Here is a 23,382-nt window from a genome sequence, read left to right as displayed (position 1 = left end):
TCGGTAGCTTGTTTCCGGTCCAGGGAAGGCATGGCTTGGCAGTTCGGGCTGGACTGTTCCCATGAGGCACAGGGTCAGACTGATTTGCATATGGCCATGTCTGAACTGGGGTGGCAGAGTGGGCTAAAGAACGGTGATGGATTAAACCCAGATCAGTTGACTGGGGGTGAGTGCTTGTATTGTCAACGCTCCGTCCATCATTTCCTTTGGTTTTTCTTTGTTCGCCATAAGTTGGCAGGGTATGCTCAGACGTGAGTCCCTTGCTCACTTTGCCACTGGATTCAAGCAAGCCGGGCTGAAGACGGCTGAAATGCCAGAAACCGGTCCTCGGTAGCTTGTTTCCGGTCCAGGGAAGGCATGGCTTGGCAGTTCGGGCTGGACTGTTCCCATGAGGCACAGGGTCAGACTGATTTGCATATGGCCATGTCTGAACTGGGGTGGCAGAGTGGGCTAATGAACGGTGATGGATTAAACCCAGATCAGTTGACTGGGGGTGAGTGCTTGTATTGTCAACGCTCCGTCCATCATTTCCTTTGGTTTTTCTTTGTTCGCCATAAGTTGGCAGGGTATGCTCAGACGTGAGTCCCTTGCTCACTTTGCCACTGGATTCAAGCAAGCCGGGCTGAAGACGGCTGAAATGCCAGAAACCGGTCCTCGGTAGCTTGTTTCCGGTCCAGGGAAGGCATGGCTTGGCAGTTCGGGCTGGACTGTTCCCATGAGGCACAGGGTCAGACTGATTTGCATATGGCCATGTCTGAACTGGGGTGGCAGAGTGGGCTAAAGAACGGTGATGGATTAAACCCAGATCAGTTGACTGGGGGTGAGTGCTTGTATTGTCAACGCTCCGTCCATCATTTCCTTTGGTTTTTCTTTGTTCGCCATAAGTTGGCAGGGTATGCTCAGACGTGAGTCCCTTGCTCACTTTGCCACTGGATTCAAGCAAGCTGGGCTGAAGACGGCTGAAATGCCAGAAACCTGTCCTCGGTAGCTTGTTTCCGGTCCAGGGAAGGCATGGCTTGGCAGTTCGGGCTGGACTGTTCCCATGAGGCACAGGGTCAGACTGATTTGCATATGGCCATGTCTGAACTGGGGTGGCAGAGTGGGCTAAAGAACGGTGATGGATTAAACCCAGATCAGTTGACTGGGGGTGAGTGCTTGTATTGTCAACGCTCCGTCCATCATTTCCTTTGGTTTTTCTTTGTTCGCCATAAGTTGGCAGGGTATGCTCAGACGTGAGTCCCTTGCTCACTTTGCCACTGGATTCAAGCAAGCCGGGCTGAAGACGGCTGAAATGCCAGAAACCGGTCCTCGGTAGCTTGTTTCCGGTCCAGGGAAGGCATGGCTTGGCAGTTCGGGCTGGACTGTTCCCATGAGGCACAGGGTCAGACTGATTTGCATATGGCCATGTCTGAACTGGGGTGGCAGAGTGGGCTAAAGAACGGTGATGGATTAAACCCAGATCAGTTGACTGGGGGTGAGTGCTTGTATTGTCAACGCTCCGTCCATCATTTCCTTTGGTTTTTCTTTGTTCGCCATAAGTTGGCAGGGTATGCTCAGACGTGAGTCCCTTGCTCACTTTGCCACTGGATTCAAGCAAGCCGGGCTGAAGACGGCTGAAATGCCAGAAACCGGTCCTCGGTAGCTTGTTTCCGGTCCAGGGAAGGCATGGCTTGGCAGTTCGGGCTGGACTGTTCCCATGAGGCACAGGGTCAGACTGATTTGCATATGGCCATGTCTGAACTGGGGTGGCAGAGTGGGCTAAAGAACGGTGATGGATTAAACCCAGATCAGTTGACTGGGGGTGAGTGCTTGTATTGTCAATGCTCCGTCCATCATTTCCTTTGGTTTTTCTTTGTTCGCCATAAGTTGGCAGGGTATGCTCAGACGTGAGTCCCTTGCTCACTTTGCCACTGGATTCAAGCAAGCCGGGCTGAAGACGGCTGAAATGCCAGAAACCGGTCCTCGGTAGCTTGTTTCCGGTCCAGGGAAGGCATGGCTTGGCAGTTCGGGCTGGACTGTTCCCATGAGGCACAGGGTCAGACTGATTTGCATATGGCCATGTCTGAACTGGGGTGGCAGAGTGGGCTAAAGAACGGTGATGGATTAAACCCAGATCAGTTGACTGGGGGTGAGTGCTTGTATTGTCAACGCTCCGTCCATCATTTCCTTTGGTTTTTCTTTGTTCGCCATAAGTTGGCAGGGTATGCTCAGACGTGAGTCCCTTGCTCACTTTGCCACTGGATTCAAGCAAGCCGGGCTGAAGACGGCTGAAATGCCAGAAACCGGTCCTCGGTAGCTTGTTTCCGGTCCAGGGAAGGCATGGCTTGGCAGTTCGGGCTGGACTGTTCCCATGAGGCACAGGGTCAGACTGATTTGCATATGGCCATGTCTGAACTGGGGTGGCAGAGTGGGCTAAAGAACGGTGATGGATTAAACCCAGATCAGTTGACTGGGGGTGAGTGCTTGTATTGTCAACGCTCCGTCCATCATTTCCTTTGGTTTTTCTTTGTTCGCCATAAGTTGGCAGGGTATGCTCAGACGTGAGTCCCTTGCTCACTTTGCCACTGGATTCAAGCAAGCCGGGCTGAAGACGGCTGAAATGCCAGAAACCGGTCCTCGGTAGCTTGTTTCCGGTCCAGGGAAGGCATGGCTTGGCAGTTCGGGCTGGACTGTTCCCATGAGGCACAGGGTCAGACTGATTTGCATATGGCCATGTCTGAACTGGGGTGGCAGAGTGGGCTAAAGAACGGTGATGGATTAAACCCAGCTCAGTTGACTCTGGGTGAGTGCTTGTATTGTCAACGCTCCGTCCATCATTTCCTTTGGTTTTTCTTTGTTCGCCATAAGTTGGCAGGGTATGCTCAGACGTGAGTCCCTTGCTCACTTTGCCACTGGATTCAAGCAAGCCGGGCTGAAGACGGCTGAAATGCCAGAAACCGGTCCTCGGTAGCTTGTTTCCGGTCCAGGGAAGGCATGGCTTGGCAGTTCGGGCTGGACTGTTCCCATGAGGCACAGGGTCAGACTGATTTGCATATGGCCATGTCTGAACTGGGGTGGCAGAGTGGGCTAAAGAACGGTGATGGATTAAACCCAGATCAGTTGACTGGGGGTGAGTGCTTGTATTGTCAACGCTCCGTCCATCATTTCCTTTGGTTTTTCTTTGTTCGCCATAAGTTGGCAGGGTATGCTCAGACGTGAGTCCCTTGCTCACTTTGCCACTGGATTCAAGCAAGCCGGGCTGAAGACGGCTGAAATGCCAGAAACCGGTCCTCGGTAGCTTGTTTCCGGTCCAGGGAAGGCATGGCTTGGCAGTTCGGGCTGGACTGTTCCCATGAGGCACAGGGTCAGACTGATTTGCATATGGCCATGTCTGAACTGGGGTGGCAGAGTGGGCTAAAGAACGGTGATGGATTAAACCCAGATCAGTTGACTGGGGGTGAGTGCTTGTATTGTCAACGCTCCGTCCATCATTTCCTTTGGTTTTTCTTCCCGGATTATACTCTGAAGTTACAGCAGCAGCGCCGGTCATTACAGGAGTCTAAACACAAACTGAGAGCCATGGGGCTTACACGTATGCTCTTATTCCCGGCCTGCCTGAAAGTACTTTTCCAAGACAAGAGCCTGTGTTTTTACTCTCCTGAGGCGGAGTGGGAGTGGATTGAAGAGAGACCTTTGTGGTGCTCGACTGACGCTTCTTCTCCCCTCTGAGAGGGGGAGTGAGACCTGAGGGGGTGGTGGAGGTTCCGCAAGGGAATGGAGTACAACTCTGCACAAACGATCGAAACGAACAGATTCAGTTGGGTCCTGGTTGTGGGGCCCTGGAAGAGACCTCACCCACTGCAGGAGCTGGACGCTCTATGATATCCGACTGGGTGACCTCTGGCAGGCAGCATCTGATACACTGTGATGTTCCCTGGGGGCAATGTTTGAAAGTGGTGCACACTTGGTTTCAATACTCTGTTCTGCTGATCTTGGCCTACACCCTCCTTTTAGTTGTTTTTAGAGATGGATGATGTTTTGGGGGAGGGGCGGAAGGGGGGATACTGTTCATACGACTGCCCTGTTGGCGTCAATCCCTACCTGCACCATAACAGGTTCACAAAGTATAGGGGTGGAGTTGAGGGTGAGGGGGTGATGTGGTTTTGTAGATGTTTCTGTTTTTTGATTGGGGGAGGGAACCATGCGTGCTGGCTCATGCAACACATCTAGTATTCCATAACACTACACAGACCCATCGGAGTCATGAGTGACCCCCTTCAAATGCCTGGCTCCCCACGGACACACAAAATCTCAAATGCATTGTCCTGGAACATCAACGACATCTTGGACAAAATTAAGAGGGGGGTGTTGCTCAGGGCGACCCTCCGGGCCAACGCGGATGTGGTACTTCTTCAGGAGACTCATTTGATGGGTACTAACTGCTCCTTTCTGGCATGCAAGGGCTACACTCAGGTCTACCATTTTGGGGGTCCATAGGGGGTCCACAGGCATGACCATTTTGATCCGGGCCGCACCCCTCTGGCATTTTCTAGGGTGAGGCGCAATGGGCTGGGCCGCTTTGTGGTGATCGCGGGCACACTTCATGGGGGTCGTCTCTCACTGGTCTGTATTTATGTCCCTGCCCCTCTTACCTCAGAGTTCCTCGGCAGACTCTGGGACCTAGTGACAGAACTGCCAAACGCATAGAGGGCCCACTATCCCCTGGGACGAGGTTACACCTTCCACTCCGGTGCTCACCATTCTATTTCTAGCTTGGACTACTTTTTTATGCATAACAAAGAAGTGCATCGTGTGGTCGGGGTTGACTTATTGGCCCGGGGGCTTTCTGATCACTCGCCATTCTGACTGGGGTTGGGCTTGAGGAAATCGGGAGGAAGGTGGCGACTGGATCGCTGGCTTCTTCAGAATGATAAATTTCGAGAGATGAGTCAGAATACCTGTCAACATTTCTTACTGATAATAAGGACAAATAGGTGTAAGGCAAATGAGTGATGCAAATTATTTTGTAATTGGATTGCACAGGTAAAGGAACCATATGACTAACATATGGCAGGCATGCTGAGATAACAGGAGAGGTGACGGGGAAAATGTATTATGCTCACTCTTGAGAGAGCCATTAGATATAATGGGGTAACCCATTAACCCTCAGAACCTGGGTCTTGAAGCTAAATAAAAACAGTGGTTCTGTCGGGAAAAGCACCACACTATTCAGAGCGGGCAAAGTAAAATAATACTAATAATAATACTCTGGTAACATATGTTTGTACATTTTATATTTTTTTTTTGTTTAGGTAGTGGATTACGAAACTTTGAAACTAGGTGTATATTGCACACAGGTAAAAGTGTGTCTCACAGATGAAGCTACTTTGCTTTCAAATATTCATTTACTAGTAATAAAGTATTGTCATATACATTTGATCTTTTGTATGCATTTCTTTCATGATGACATACAATAGCACCACATACACAATTTGGCTGATATTTTATATGCCCACAATGTGTCTGACAATAGGTACACTTTATTTAATTCACCTTAAAGTTCATCAAAAATCACAATAAAAATGTAAATTTTAAATGTAAAGGTTATGATTTGGTAATTTCAACAGAATCTAGTACATATGCGTATCACCAGGATATTGGAGATTTTAATACAATAACATACATCTGAGTGCACCAATTATGGCGCCAACATAGTGGGTCATCATCCATATCCAAGAGCAGGTTTGCAAGATGTTGCAACATCAGGTTCTGTGTGGGCAGTCAAGTACAAGAGATTGGTCAAGATAGCTTATTCCCTTTCATCAGCGTAAAACCGCCATATCAGGTGTGGAGGTTTAGTCGCCATGGGAACGGAGACAAAAATCTGCATCGTGATTAGGAGGGGGAGATGTGACTGTAATCATGTTGGCAGCCATATATCAGCTCTTATTCCATTGAAAAAGGAGTCTAAGCTCAAACGGATCTGGAGCCCCCCTGTGCCTTGAGACCCTCACGGGTGAGTAGCCGCTCTTTACATACCCCTTACTGATTAACACAACAGGGACAGTGGGCAGCTGACGTACTTTCGTCCGTCAAACCCACAACATATAAATCTTTCAGGGGTACAGTTCTGAAGGCGGATGGATGGACCGTTGATTTTCAACAGTCCAGACTCATTTGCCAAGATATAAATCGGGCCCTTAATTTCCAATATGTTCTTATTGTGATCATAAGCATTTAGCTATCATTGCATATTTTTGATACTTTTAAGTGTCTTGCCTCTTGATGCCTTTTTTGACTTGGCCTCCATTTTGATTCATCAAATTTTACTGTCAGATAACAAAAAATATTGAGCTTCATCCTTTCCGAAGAAAAAACAGCCTTTGATTATACTTATGATATAATCTTCAATAATTGCTGCCGGATCATAATAATTATATACTTTTCACATTCTTCTTTTCTTTTTGTAATTTATCTCAGGCAGTAACAACAATATGTGCCAAATTTGTATTTAATATGCAAACTTTATCAATATTTAATGATATTACACTTCTATCTTCCTGTTAAACTGATTTCTATTGTCTGCTGTGAATTGAGATGCATCTTGTACCCATTTAGTGCAATGGGTGTCACTTCTATTCCATATTCATATATGGCGAAAATTAATTAACCTAAAATTAAGCAATAAATCATTTTAGGTCAGCTTCAGAGTTCTCTTTTCCTGAATGTTCGACTTCTGCCCAAAATGCAATGTAAGACAAAAAACTATAATTAGGAACTTAAAAAAAGATCCACCATCACTGGTCAAATAACCATTTTCGAAATCCATGGACGTTTTTTGGGAGGAGAGTAGAGAACTACATCATATATGGAAGAGACCAACAAAAGACTTCAAAGCTTGGATGTCCTTAGGTCTTATATGAAGAAAGGAGTCACTGGAGCAAAGAGGGTATGTGATTTGCAGGATCTGTGGAAGATGAGGCGTCTCTTCTTGAGGAACAAACAGAAGAACAGACCAGGTCAGAGACCAAAATCTTTTGCAGTACCTTCCAAACCCAGAGGTGTCATAATCTTATTTTTTTGTGTCTTTGTACTTGATTAAAGTCATTATGGGCAACTTATGTTGTTATTCTCATATATGATCCTTTGAATTGCATAAGCAATGTTCCTAATAAACGGAACTGCATTTTACTTGCAGATTCATGTGTCATGTTTTAATGCAGTTCAATTTCAATCACTTTGCATTGATACCCAGGATCAAATGGAGGGAAGGTGTGTTGTCTCGTTATGTCGTCTCACCACTCTCGGTTTTCTGTTTCCCGTCTTTCAGTCTTTGCTGTTTTGACTGGCACTGTCTCTCGTTTGGTATGGGTCATCTTCCCCCTCATCATTTTCCTCTCCACTCTTCTTCTTCCGCTCTATCCAATTATACAGTAGTTCACACATTATGTATCTCTCTTGTACATGCTTGGTTCACCAATGTTATTTTATGCTGTTATGTTTGCTTGGTATTATTTTGGGTAGACTGAATACTGTTATAGTTGTCTCTTTCATATTACATTCAGAGTAGTTTTGTGGAATGTTAAATAGATTTGGCCTATTCACAAACCACAGTTTGTGGTATATTTTGTAGTACTACAGTAGTATTGCAAATGTACTATAAAATGCTAATCACAAACCTATATGCAGAGGTTCGACCCTCTCATATCTTTTTCTGTACGAGAACTCCATCCCAACTCTGGAGGCTTTGCAGAAGTGAGTATGTGTCTTAGTAGCAAATGTTGGAGGGATGGGGTAGTGACTGGAAAATGGACAAAAGGGGAGGTGTGTAGGGAGGACTAAGGAGTGGTTAATGGAGAACTAGGGAGAGGTGTAGGGAGGAACATGCACCCATAAGTAACCCTGGGTGGAGTTTGTGGAGTTGCACTACGCGGAGCTACGCAAAGTGCAAAAAAACCTCTGTACAGTAGAAAAATGCCATTCGCGGTGATTGCACAGTGTCGGATGCTTGTCAGCACTGTGCAATCATTGCGAATAGCACCATGCACAGCTCAAGCTTACCTTTTCTGCCACTCGAGTAGATTTTTACTCAAGCGGCAGCTTTCTCAACGCGAAAGGGCAGTTTGTCAATGCGAGCGGTCGCGATTATACGTGACCACTCGCAATGAAAAATCGGACCCCCTCTCCCCGTGTTGTGAAAATCTTGCGGGAGTTTTATTTTCCACGCTCGCGCTCGCCAACATCACGAACGAGGAAAAATCTCGCCGGGAGGTGGATTTACCCGCTTGCGCTGGCCAACTTAACGTTGGTAAACGCGAGCGATGAAAAAAACTCCGCTCCGGTGCACGAAGCGAGTTTTTCTGAACTCCACGAGCTCCGCAAAATGCAGAGTGCGGGAAACTCCACAAGCGGGGCGGAGTTCACCACCCAGGGTTTCCCATAACAGAGTAAGCCCACTCCTATTCGCAAACTGCATTTATAAAATCACTATTGCCAAAAAGGACCGACAACAGTAGAAATTGACCCTATCTCAGAACTGGAGTAATTTCAACAGCAATCACTGGTACTGCAACACCCTGCTATTGAAAATAATGGAGGTAAGGATTTAAAATAGATCCTCATTGGAAGTATTGTTAAATTAAAAAAATAAAATAGTTATAAATAATAAAAATAATATTTGTTTAATGTTAAAAAAGTATCTAAAAAGAAAATATGTTTCAAATTTTATTTTAACATTTTTTTTTTATATCTTTTTATGAAATCATTAAACACACATACAAATCAAAAAAAGAATCTCAGGGAAGCCAAAACATTACAGTACTTTGGTGCAATTAGAAACGGTTATGTTGTTTCAATAAAGTCTCATGGGTCATTGGTGTCGGGCACATCGTCTTCAAGGTCAGGCTCAGGGGGGCACAGATATCACCCCTGTAACTATTCCAAGGTGCCCAAATCTTCCCCCACTTACGAGGGCACCCTCTGGCCACGTAGACCGATTTTTCACGCACCATACACCAGTCCAGGTCCTCCGCCCACTTGGTAACCCCCGGCACCTGGCTGGCGCCCCAGAGCTGAGCGATATTGCACTTGGCAACCATGTTCGCCAATGTTACCCACTGTTTCTGGGGCTCATTCAAATCAGACGGCTCCCAAACATTCAGCAAACAACGCCGAGCCACGGGTTTTATCTCTGTGCCCAACGCCTGGCTCAACTCCACATGTATAGTCGACCAGAAGTTCCGCACTCGCTCACAATGCCACAGTGAATGCATTAGGGTACCATCCTCCGCACATTCCTTCCGGCACGCACCACTATCAGAACGTTCCATACAAACCAGACGTGGCCCCGTAATGTATGCCCTATGCAAGATTTTCAGCTGAACCAACCTCAGCCGCATCTGAATCGCCACCTCCTTGGAGAGGCCACCGCTACAATCCAGTCCTCATCGTCCAGCTCCAATCCATCCTCACACCACTGGGCCCTGATCTTCCGCAGTGGATCCTCTGAATGATTCACTAACTTACGGTATATCAGGGAGATCGTCTTTTCAGGGATATGACCATCTAACACTCTGTCTTCCAGAGGCGATGCCTCCGGAAGAACCATACCCTTAGGAACATGTGTAACTAATGAGTGGCGCACCTGTAGGTACCGGAAATATTCGTTTTGGTGTAATTGGTACTGGGCCACCAAAGACTCGAATGTGTGTACTGTACCCTTCTTCCAAACATCCCCAATCTTCACTATGCCAATCAGGTCCCACTAATCAAAGCCCTTCGACTTCCACATACTGCCCAACTTCTCTGAATTCAATAAAGGGGTGGCGAGTGTAAGTCTACCCTCCCACCCTAAGCATTTATTGGCAATATGCCAGACACGGACAGCGTGGTCAGTGGGGCCAGTCAACGGGAATCTACGCGGCCTAGAATAAAGAACCCTCTCCAACGAACCACCCGGCGCCTGACCTCGATCCATTGCATAACCAGGGTCACCAGGGATACCGTATATTATGTTGTTCACTGCAGCTAGGTGAGAAGACCAGTAATACTTGCGAATGTCCGGTAGCCCGATTCCCCCATCGTCCCAAGGAAGGGTCAGCATGCTATAAGCAATTCGAGCACAACCCCCCCAGAGAAGTCGTCTCTGAAGGGATTCTATCTCTCTAAAATAGGTCGCCGGAACCAGGTCCATCGAATTCTGCAACGCATACAAAAACCGAGAAAGCGCCATCATCTTGAACAAAGTCGCTCTCCCCAACAGAGAGAGCGGAAGGGATCTCCAACGCTCAACATCCACCCTGCACCTAGTCAATGGAGCGACCAAGTGCCTTTCATACCGCAGCTGCGGGTCTAGCGTTACGTAACTACCTAGGTACCGAAATCCCACTTTTTCTAACCGCACCAGACAAGACTGCGGAATCACAGGAGGGTCCCCAGCCACTACAAACATCACCGATTTATCCCAGTTGATGACTAGACCCGAATATCGACCAAAAATGGCTAAAACATCCAGGAAGACCCCAAACGACTCTCTAGGTCTAGTGAGGTACAGCAAAACATCATCTGCATAAAGCGAGATCTTGTCTTCCCATTCCGACGTCCAACGCAAACCCCGAATCGACCTGTCCCAACGTACCCACGCCGCCAGCGGCTCCATCGCAAGCGCAAACAACAGGGGGGACAGAGGACATCCCTGTCTCGTCCCCCTCCCAAGCAGAAAATCGCGGGACTTGCAATTGTTAACAATTATTCTAGCCAAGGGTTTGGAGTACAGCAGGCGAACCCATCCAATGAATTCATTGCCGAACCCCATCTTCCCCAAGACCGCAAACAAATACTTCCATTCCACTCGATCAAAGGCCATCGACGCATCCAAAGAGACAAGCACCATCTGTTCATGAATCTTCGAGGCACCACCCAAAACTCCCTCCAGCCGCCGCAGATTCAATGCCGTGTTCCGATGTGGCATAAATCCGGACTGATCCGTGTGAATCAAAGTCGTGATCACCTTGACAAGTCTAGTCGCCAAGAGCTTCGCGAGGATTTTAGGTTCCGCGTTCAACAGTGATATAGGCCTGTATGAAGAACACTGCGTCTTGGGTTTGCCCTACTTATATAATACCACTACATTGGCAATGCGCTGATCGTACGGGAGCTCCCCCACTTCCCTACTTTCCAGGAACATAGCACGCACATGGGTGGCCAGCTTGTTAGCATTTAACTTGTACAATTCAATGGGGATTCCATTCGGACCAGTCGCCTTGCCTGATTTAACCTGCCTAATCGCTTGGACCACTTCATCGTCCGTGAACGTGGAGTCAAGGTAGTCTCTATGTTCCTCCGACAGACAAGGCATGGCTATGTCCCTGATCATGTCACCGTTCTCCACCTCCGAGTAGGCACTCCCCGCCGTATACACCGCCTGATAATAATCGGCGAATTTGTCCACTATTTCTTGGGGGTCCGTTAGTAAACGCGACGACCTATCTTCCAACTCCGGCACCAACCTCGTGGTACGATTCCCTTTCTCAAGCCAGGCAATTAGTTTACCGGCCTTATCCCCGTGCTCATATATTCTGCTCTGCACAGCCGCTTGTGTAGCCACTGCCTTATTGCGCACTAACTCTCGATATTCCTCCTACGAAGGCGCAGCCGATGAAGGTCCTCCGGAACCCTAGACTCATTAAATTTCTCTTCTAAACTCAGAATTTCTGCCTCCAACCGGACCTCATCTGCCAGCGCCTTCTTCTTCTTCCCGGCAACCAGGGACAGAACTTCCCCTCTCGCTACTGTCTTATACACCTCCCACAGTGTCTGCGCCGACTCAACGGAGCCAGCATTCTCCTGGAAATACCTTTCAGACATACGGAGGACATCTTTTCTGATGACCGTGTCTTTCAGTTGCCACGCGTTGATAGGAGCTACCCTACCAGCCGCCGGCAGGTCTAATCGAATAACCAGCCACACCGGGGAGTGATCAGAAATACCCCTCCCAAGATAGCGCGCTTCACAAATCTTAGGTGCCATCCCGGCGGGGAGCAGTGCATAATCTAGCCGAGAAAGACTACCATGAGCCGCCGAGACATGAGAGTAGTGAACGGACATCGGGTAGCGAGCGCGCCAGCCATCAATCAAACCCATCGACGCAAGGAAGTCTGAGAGCCACCGCTGCGATGGGCGGAGCACCCGAGGAGGGCAGCGGTCCAGTTCCCCATCTAGCACAGAGTTGAAGTCCCCGCCAATCACCAGGTCTCCCAAAGGAAACGAAAGAAAAACATTCCCCAGATCCCGATAGGTTTCGGTTTGCAATCCCGGCGGCACATAGACAGACAACAAAGTTACGGTCCGGCCCCCAACCAATCCCGAGACTCCAACGTATCTCCCTCTCTGGTCGACCCAAGTGTGCTGCACCGACAATGGAAAGGAGTTCTTGACTAGGATCCCCACACCTCTCGACCGGTTGTAAATCCTGCGTGCACTACCAACTTATAACCCCCCCTGTGGAGGGCCAAACATGTATTCCCCACCAGATGCGACTCTTGTAGAAGCACCATGTCCGGACCATGTCTCCTGATAAACTGGTTCACCATCCCTCTCTTGATCTTGTCCCATAGGCCATTGACATTCCAACTCAGTACCCTCATTCCAGACCCCTGCGTACTACGTTTCTCCGCACCTACACAGTTCAAAATACAATAGCATGGCTGTTCCTGAGATCAGAAAACAAAGGGAAAAAACAAAAAAACACACTTGCACCTTCACACCCACACCCCCACCCCCCACCCTGCACCCCTGCACTTGGCCATCGCCAAACCCCAACTCGCAGTGTGCCTGTCGCCCTTCACACAAACTAACCCCTATATAAATATAAATGCGAGGAGGAGTCCAGTACCCCGGATCCCCACCATCCCGCCATCATCGACGCTGGTAGCAAAGTCAATCAGGATAGTACATTAGCAACAGTGCTCTCCTCCCCCCCACGACTCCACATCCCGACCACCCCAAAATATCACTGTTCTTCCGTCTCTTCCGTCTCCTTCCCTTCGCGCTCCTGAGACTCCACCTGAGTCTGTAGTCCATCAACCCAGTCCGACGCCGCCTCTGGGTTATCAAAGAACCAAGTCTTTCCATGCACTTCCACTCGAAGCTTTGCTGGATACATTAGGGCATACTTATACCCCTTAGTCCGCAGTCGTTGTTTGACTCCTTGGAAACTCTGCCTCTGCTTCTGAACCTTCTGAGTGAAGTCAGGGTAAAAGTTCAGTGATGAGTTCTCAAATTGCAGAGGGCCTTGCGACCTGGAGGCCTGGAGAATAGTATCTCTATCTCTAAAGTCCCACCTGGGACACTGTGTGCACTCTCGACTGTAAAGAAGGAACTTAGGCCTTTAGGCTGCAGATGTTTTGTGATTAAGTCCTCCACAAATAGGTCAGGAGATTGTCCCTCAGCATTCTCCGGAACTCCGGTCAAACGGACATTGTTCTTTCTGGTTCTTCCTTCGTACTCATCCAGTTGTCGGCCCTGTACCTCTCTAGCCGCTCGTTACGTACTTCCCGCTGGAGATCCACCACATCGTCCGTCAGGCTCGCTGTCTTTATGTCTATGGACTTCACCTTCTCGTTCGTTTTAGTGAGATCTGCCCGGATCAGGTTGACCTCGATGGATACAGTGTCCAGTTTGTGGTTCAAAGACTGTATTTGTTGGCCAAGAGAGGCACAAACTCCCTCAATGGACGCCATCACATCGTGCAGTGTGGGTTCCAGTGTGGTGCTAGGATCCACCACTCCGCCATCTTGGGGTCAGCCAGACGTTCCAGGCGAGCCCTTCGTAACAGTGTACCTATCCAATTTGTTGGTTTGCACTATACGACTCGTTCTGGATGATTTCACCTGGGGCTTCTCAGTCTCCAACTTGGACGCCATCTCCAGAGCCAAGCCAGACCCAAGAGCGCGCTTCTGTCGTCTCCGCTCAGCCGAAAGTAATTAGGCACCTGGCCACTGTCTCGAGGGCAACGTAGTCTCGCACCACTTCCAGTACACGGGGGGGGGGGAGTATCTTCGGGAGGGGGAGGGACACCTCAATAAAAGAAGGCACCCACAATCTGTTATCCGCGACCGGAAGTCAAAACGGAGGTCAGAGCCGGCCACTTCCGGTCGATCGATCCGATGTTGTTCAACTGGGGGCCGGGTCACCTTCCATCCGAGACCCCAGTCCCCAACCGGATCAGGCCCAGATCTCTCAATCGCCCCAACTTCACGTCCCGTCGTCAGATTCGACCGCGGAAAGTCTCATTCGGTGCCTCTTACACTCGGTCGTCCAGATCTATGTCGAAAATTCAGGATATGTTGCAGGATAGTACCGACGGTTGTGGGGGTCCCGGGAGCCCCGAGCTCTCGCGGCCATCTTGGTTGCGCGCTAAGCTCCTCCCCCATTTTAACATATTTTAATAATTTTTCTAAATATAAAAATTATTTCGACATTAATTTGTATTAAAAGATAATAAGATTAGTATTAATTATTTTTACATCACTTTTAATAAATATAATTACTTAGAAACATTTTTGTATTTAAGGTGGACTATTTTTTTAAATTTAGAAACAATTTTTATGTAATTTAATAAATTAAAAATAAAACAATTTTCATTGTTAAATAATGTATTAATGGTGTAGCTTTGTTTTCTTCTATATTTTAAATAAATATCTAAAAATCATTTACAGTAATATTTAAAATAAAAGTATTTTTACAAATATTTTTAAAGGTTAGTAAACATTTTTGCTTTTCACTATACTTTATCATAGGGAGATTCCACAGTCGGGAGGAGTTCTTCATATGGCAAAGAATAGGGAAAGCTTCACCAAACAGAGCTCTTCACTCTGGCTAATGAGGAGGAGGAAGAGAGAGAGAGAGAGAGAGAGAGAGAGAGAGAGAGAGGGGGGGTTTTAAAGGAAAATTATCAACATCTATGGCATGACCAGGGAAGCTGCCATTGGCAGATACCGCTACTCACCTGATCTGTACATACACATTCGGTACAGACATCTTTGTAATTAATATTTCAACAAATTAGTCATTTTCTAAATAAAGGTCTCTCCCTCACTCACATATTTTATTTCGTTCATATGCATAGGGCTCCTTCCCCTGAGCTAAGACTCTGCCCTGAGTGCGGAGGATGACCTCCCTTACGGGGAGCTCTCCACTCTGCGTGCGGAGTACCTGCCCCACATGCAGTGCAGAGACTCCGCACTTGGAAGGAGATTAGGCCTGGGTGGTACATTTTGTTACGCTAGCGGAATTTGCGATATTTTTACATTTTCGCGTTCCGCGGAGAGCGCGAAAATGTCAAAACATTCGCAATCTGCTGCGAAACTGAAGTTTTTTCGCAGTAGCGACTTACCGGGTCCCTGCGTTTGCCGATCAGTTTTCCTATCCTTTTGCGTGCGCCACGGGATGTTGGATTGTTGGTAACCGGTCGCGCTATCCCGCGCAAGTTTGCGATTGCGAATACGTCATTCGACCCAGAAGAGGAAATAAGCATCGCGAGCAAGATGGCCGCGTCCATTAGCAACCGCATGGGCAAGTTAGAGGTACATTTCCCCACAAGCACACAAAAACACATCGCGAACGGGTGGGAAAAGCAATCTTCCCATCTTTGTGAAAATTTTGTAAGCTCTCGGAAATTTTTCGCTATTTTGAGATAGTTTGCGAAAGTCAATTTCGCAAATTTCGCCCACCCCTAGTGGAGATCTCCATCTACAACAGCACACAGGAAATAAGATATAGGAAGAGGAAGTCAGTCATTTTGAAATCATTCCGAGCCATCCTTTCTGTGTCTCAACAGAGTCCTACTCCATGCTGCTGCACTCCCAACATGGGTGAAGGACTTGATCTGAGGCCAGATTAGACATCATCAGTCAGGAAACGTTCAACAGGACCCTCAGTTTATGGGGCCAGGACACCCAGCTGAGCAATGCAGCATGAGCCCAAATCTGGACGAACATCACCAGATGCTGCAGTACACTGTGTGTCCACGCCTGGTGGTGAAGGCTCTGCCATAAGTGCTGGGAGGACCTTTGTTGCTTGGCCAAAACTAAGGCCCTGGACATTATAGGCTTTGTCCTCCCAACCACATTCTTGGCACCCACAATACACAACTGTACCGAAGGGTCCTGGCTTATCCTCACTAAGCTGAAAGAGTTTGAGCAGCAGAGAGACGGTAAATGAATAATAGGAATAATCACTTAAGTGCTCTTGCGTTTTTTGAGATTGGTGTCCTAAATTTAACAAGTTGTTTTTCTGAAGTATGAAAGTTGTGAAAGGTATATTTTGTTGTTTATTGTTTGTTAAGTTTGGTTTGGCTAATCAACTGATCTTGACATAATAGAAATGCACTTAAAACTCTTATTTGCAATTCAGTACCATTTCAATGTTGCCCATTTTAATGTATGTGGTGCTGACAATGTGTACCTTTACCTTACTTCCTAACCAACATATAATTGTTACCCTTTAACTCCAAATTTCACACAAATTATGAATGTGTACAATATTTGTTTCAAAACATATAGACCAGCACAACATCCTTTGCAATGCATTGTTGCCATGTTTAAAAACTCTCTCTTCTCATATTAGCAATGTGTTGAACATGTTGTAAAGCAACATTTTCAACGTGTTAAATAGGGTAAATCACAGAAACCAGTTCTTAATACAGCCCTGTTTCCTTGGAAAGGCTGATTCCACATATATTCAGTCATATTTCTTGTTTAAGTATTTGTGATTACCAAAATGTGAGTAAGATAACAGAGGCTTGTGAAATGTTTGTTGTAGACTCCACAAGTCAGCACTTGTATTATGGGAAGTCCCCTTTTAGAAAAGGTTATGTAGATATACAGTTTTGCTTATACAAAACAGGTGGATTGAGAGGTTGGTCGGTCCATCACATGTTCTCTTTAGAAGTAAATCATTAAAACCAATGTATGACATTCTGATGCATGTTATGTTTGTAAGGTTGTTTCTGTAGACCTGAACAGTAATAAAGTTCTGGGTTAAGTCCCAAATTAAGGGGCATCTTTTTTTAGGATTCAGGAACCCTCACCTTCCGAAGAGGCATGCTTTATCATTGGGCTCCTCTACAGGTGAGGGGGGTGAAGTACCCAAGGGGCATCCTTAATGGAGCTCTTTGCGGAGATCTTTTTTATCCTTAGTTAATTAAGACTCCAAGATATTCTCTTCTGTACAGAGGGCACATTAATGTAGAGTGAGACAATGTGAATTCTGTAATGTTATAAGTACCTATGGAAACCCAAAGTACTCATTTATTCAGCAAAAAGGTTCCATGGTAAGTTTTAAAACAGACTGCAGGACTGTCCTTAGAGTCTCGGATGGGTCAACATGTTTCTTGTCTTCAATGGCCCAGTAGTGTCTGTGGCACTCCCCAGGACAGGTGTATAGCCATAATTTACCAGTTGGAGGAAAGCCCCATAGCAGTGACAAACCCACAACACCCTTTACTATTTAGTGCAGGAGTAAAATACTCACATGCAGTATCTGTGGAGCCCTAACCACAAGTTGTTATAGTCTCACAAGGAGCATTGGTCTGGTCACATCTGACTAAAGTATTTTTCCTGCAGTGGACTGGTGACATCACCTGAATTAAGCATCCTTGGCCACGACTCTAAAGCATAGCATAATTTGGGACTTCATGCCACAGGTTTGTTGATATCCATTATTAACCATAAGAATTCAAAAAGGCTCTATTTTAAAGTTTACTTTTCAACAGTCTGGGCGGGTAAAGAACATCCCAGCAGGACCAGGTAAGAAACAAGACCTTCAACTGGGAGGCAGGCGTGAACACTTTCTACAACAAGAGTGAGGTGAGCAAGCAACAACAAGCAGGGGTAGTGCTCCTGTCTGGAGAAAATAAGATCTGTGTCCCAGAGGCTCCAGCAGAGGCTGAAGAGCTAACGGGGAAAGACCGCAGGTGAGACAACATCATCCACAAGGAGGAAGGTATTTTGTCTCCACCTAGCTATCACCAAGACCAACCTATGGTGTCCCAACAGCAGGCCCTCACACTATCTAGACCTTAACCCAGCCTCTCTATAACTCCAGAGGCCACATTCGATTGGGGCATCCAGCTGCACAACCTGCCCAGGTATCATCTCCCCTGTGCTGGTCCAGATCAACCACAGAGGAGGGACACTTCTTCCCCTGACAAAACACATTTATAATCCCACTCCCTTCCCTCTGATTATGTGTCCTTGGCTGCTCTTAATTAGGCCCTGAGGTCAATCGGAGTGGTTCAGGGAATGATATTTCGGATATTTAGGACTTAGTCATTTAGCAGCTGAGAAAGTTATATGGCCTCATGACCTCTGTGATAGCAGGTATAATGTTGAATCTAAATTCCCGCCCCAGCAAACCTCCTTTTGTCCCTTCTCCCACTTCATCTCTGAGCCCTGCTTCTTTGCTACCAATGTGTGCCCTACTTCCCCTGAGGTGTCTGGTCCTGCCATGGGCAGCCATCTGACATCCACATCCGAGGTGGACTTTAATGTAGTTGTGGTCGAAGAAAAAAGCTAGGATGTCTGGAAACTTTCCACCCCAAGCCAGGAACATGACACCACTACCCAGCTGGCTAGGAGGGACTGATTTTTGTAAATATGGCACTGTGGACTCTTTATTTAGGACTTTCTTGTACCATGGACTGTGTTTTTCACCCATTATTGAAACTTCTTCCCTTGATGTCTCCTGATGTGTTTTTATTATTTTCCATTACCCGTTCACTTCCACTTTGATTAAAGACTACATTTAAGTTCATTTTCGCCGCTTCCCAAGGACACATTTTCATTACCCTTTAATTTCATTATATATACATATATATTCACAGAAAAAACATAGGTTTCAGGGACGTTATAGTTAGCTGGACAGTTCACTCATACAAAACCATAGAAATTCCACCGTTATAGTTAGTTCAGCTAACTATAACTTAAGCCCCCGCAATGCACTGCTCATGACGTTGTAGTGTAGTTCCTATTATCCCAATAGGCTCTGCGCATTGGAATAATATCTTCAATAGTATAGACGTAGGACTGTGGTTAACTAGGTCTTCTACTGACGATATTAGACTTAAAGTTATGTGTGCCAGCTAGCTCAGAGTTCACTAGAAACTTTCTCGAATAGGCAAGGAGGAGTTTAACCTCCCTGGATAGACAAGAAGGGATTTAGTTTCTGACAACCATAGAACATGACAACTTTGCTCTCCCCTAATCAAGAGTATATCTCTAGAGTCGTGTGAAAACAAAAGACAACTATTTTACTCAGTCAGTACGTGCATTCTTAGTTTCACCAGTTTGTAGAGAAATAAGAGATGGGCGTGCTTCAATAAAAAGATGTTATTTATTGATCAGTCTCTTTTCTCATACAAGAGAAATGAATCGCTATTATTGCAATACTTATAGTTAAGTAAAGTGCATACAGTAAAAACAGAATTATAAAATAATACTGTAAAAGCATTTATATGGTTTCTTAGCCATATGATACTTAAAATGGATAAAAGATATACATACATATATACATTGACTAATCGTACTCAACTGGTGCTTCTAACTACGCCTACCCCGGTGTACCTGACCTAAGCCTAATACTTGGGAGGGAGTAAGTAAGTAGCAGTTTAAGTTAAGTTTGTTTTGCCAAGAATCTGACTCAAGAATTCTCTGTAAGGGGTTAGTCAGTTCAGTACCTGGGATTTAGTAGGCTGGAGGGTTGGTATCTCTGTCACAGGACTCGATATCCCAGTTACCCGCGAGGGCGGCTGGAAACGCCGGAGGCTGGATTTCTCGGCAGGAGAAAAGTCAGCATCTCTCTCAGCGCGTCAAAAGGGAGGGGCAGCGTCCGTGGGCTTTTCTGCATCAGCTGGGCTCTCCGGCAAGTAGCGCTGCTCCAAGCTCGTCACCACCGTGTCTTAGCTTAGGGCAGCGTCGGTAAATTTATACCTGAAAGGTGCCGTGTTTGACGTAAGGATGGACATAAGACGTCAGCAAGAATGTCATAAGGACTGGTCGTTCTTACATTCTTTGCAGGAGTTCTCGAGCGAAATCAAAACAATAGCTGCGGGGGATTTCCCAGGTCTGTTGGAGGTTTGATTTGTTTTGAGAACTCGGTGTGCTTCTCTAGGGGGCTGAAGGGATAGTGCTTGCTTAATGTGACAGCATGCGCTATGACCTAATCTGAAGACGGGTTTCTGTGCCGGTGTATGGACATTAGTGAATTAATAACCGGACAAGGGTCAGAAATAGGAGTAACAATATAGGTACCTAGATAAACACACTACACCCACTCCACGATTTTATGTACATATTTACTAACCTAACCAATAGTAAACATAACTAACAGTGCATGTGTATACCGGACCACCCCAAAAACATTTTCGTATTTGAAAAATGGTGTATGCGAAATGCACGAAATGAGTATAGGTACTGTATGCATTCAAGCAGTATAATCATTCAATAAGGAGATGCACATTTTATATCGGCATGAATGATTTGCGAAATTACACATGAAATGGCTCTTGATACAGAAAAAAAATTGCGAGACCATCTCATCACATATAAACACAATGAATTGCATATAAACTAGAGGTTGAGGTAATGTAATGTCTCTAGTATTCCTAAGAATAGAAGTTCTGTTCTCTAAGAATAGTTTTACTTTAAGCAGAAGATAAGTGCCAAAAAGGTAAATATTTTGGAATTGGAAAAAAGTTTTCGCTATTCAGGGGAGAAGAGAAAAAATAGTTCACAGTCACTTTGTTTTCAAAAGACTGAAGGCCAAATTCAGAGTTCAGGGAACGCCATGTTCAAGTTTGTTTAAAATCATTCTCTCTGTTCCGGTGAAAACATCATTTCAGACAGATTCTCGAAAAAACAGTCTACAGCTTCTGGTGAAAGTTCGACAAGTTTGGAAAATGTCGCTACCATGCAGTCATGCGCATGATTGCTTTCACTGATGGTTCGATCAGAACTGCTTACAGAAGGTTGTACCTGGTCGATGCTGCCTTCATCTTGTACTTCACTACCCTTCAATCGTAGTGGTGAAGTTTCCACAAATGCCGTCATCAGGATAGGTAGCTGCTGGGGACAGCACAATGCATGAGCCGTTACTGGACCCAACAAAGTATCTGCATCCAATGGTACGTCTGATTGTAGTGTAAGACAGGTGTCCAACACTCATTCTTCGCCGCATATCATGCACCTTAATACAGGCATAACACAATTCTGCCAGATGGGTCTGAATGAAAGAAACCAGGTCATATTCAGATCTCGTAGCCGGGCTAAGCCAAGGACTTTAGTTATGCGGTCCCGGTAGCGGATAGCTAGGATCGTTTCTTCCATTGTTGCTGGAGTCTTGTCTGTGACATGGCTTGCCATAACGAAGCAAGAGTAGCAAGAATAAAATGCCTGCTACGAGTCCCAACAGGAGTGGAAGTCCGCCAAAGATGGAATGGACGAAATTTGGAAAGATACCCAGGATCGCTTTGAATGGGGTTAAAGCGCCTGAAAAAACTGTCTTAAATACACTTGCGATACCACTTGTATCAGAAATATTTAAGATTTCGTTCAGCATTTCTGCGAAGTGTAGGGGGCAATTTGTTGATAACATTGAATGAATCTCTGCCGTTGTCCTTGCAACTTGGAGATCATACGTTTCTTTTGATGACGTCAACTGGGTTGGCGTCTGTAGGAGCACAGTCTTCATTCTGCTTAAAGTATCAATTTGAATAGAAGAGATTTTTAAACTGGGCCATAACCTTCCCTCCCTGTCTGGAGCATCATTCGGGAACAATACTCTTTCACAGCACATGACCCTGGAAGTCACGCTTACGAGATAAGGTTTTCCTGGCAGCAAGCCACAACATCTGTGATCTACAATTAGAATGTAACTACCGTTCGAAAGTCTTCTAAAGGATGGTTCTATTTGTGTTGCAGGTGTGCCTAACTGGTGACATGAAAGGTTATTTGAAGTCCCTTCACAGGCCCCATGCAAACTAATACCCTGACACAGAAGTATGCCACTTAGTGATTTTTCACAATTATTACCACTAAGAAATACACTCTGTCCGTTATTACTGACACATGTGTGTGTATAGGGCAAGTTCCATGTGGACTTAATGTATTCTTTACCCAACCTTTCATACTGGCCTGCCTGTATATATTTTTGGCAGTATTGAAACTGGAAAGTTGTTATCGGAATATTTATTATCCCATGTATTATCCATTCAATGACAGGTCGTTCTGACATTGTCAATGGTAATCTCTCAAGTTTTTCAATGCTCAGAATTGTATAGTCAGCACCCTTTTGTACCAAACTGATTTGTTTATCAGTAAGGTTAAAGATATTAAATAGTGACGTTGTGTTGATTAAACGCCAAGGCACATAGACTGAACGCAGATTTTGTATCGTCCAGCCAAGCTGTACAATAGAACGCAATTGAGACTGACCGTGTTGCAACATCAGTAAGTCTTGTTCTAATATATCGATTGCAGAAGATACAATACTGTCCAGTGAATATATTCTGGAAGACAGAGTCATTAACCCATTGTCCACAACAGAAAGTGATTTTTCCAAATGAACACGGTCAATTTCCCGTATTTTTTCTGCTGTCTCAATTTGAGTTACTTTCCAGCCTTCGTTGTAAACTGCATATATAGAGGCCGCTATGAAACGTTTTAGACGCTGTTTTCGTGGTCCCATGATGAAATCACGCAAGTCAGCACCTTCTTTAAGTAAAGTTAAGTGTTGCTTAATTTCTGACAGTGTGGATGTATGTAGCCATTGAAGGCAGAGTTTCCCCACACTATAAGTAGTTACAATCCCTGGATGTTGTCTCTGGGAGTATCTTGGGTCTGGCCTGGTCAATGTGAACCCCTGTATTTTGTTCAGGAATCTGTCTTGACAGTTATTTGTGTCTGTGGGCCAGATCAACCATTGTTTCCAATCAGCATGTGTTCTGTTTTGGTTTAAAATATGGGATATGTCTATCTCAACATCCGTAGTGCTATTACTGGTAGGTGTTGGTTTCGGAATAGACGGTTTATTCAAGTCTTTAATTTTTGCTAGGCCAAGACAGGATGTCTGTTGAATAGTATCATTCAAAAATATAATTTGTTCTGGGATCATGCAGGCTCTAAATAATGATTCTATACCTTGCACTTGCCAATCTTTTGTGCCCCAGATCGTTTTCGTTTCAATGTTATTATTCCAGAAATCAAAACCGAATGTATTCATTTTTTCAAAAAATGAGTCTGAATATATCAATTTTGTGTTTGTAAGCATGGTTTTCACTCCTGTCTTATTTAACAATTTGAAATAAAATGATTCTGCATTACTTGTGTTGAACCCTGAAAAGTATGA

This window comes from Lissotriton helveticus, chromosome 10 (assembly GCF_964261635.1).
Source record: "Lissotriton helveticus chromosome 10, aLisHel1.1, whole genome shotgun sequence".
Classification (NCBI taxonomy): Eukaryota; Metazoa; Chordata; class Amphibia; order Caudata; family Salamandridae; genus Lissotriton; species Lissotriton helveticus.
Note: the sequence above shows the minus strand (reverse complement) of the source record.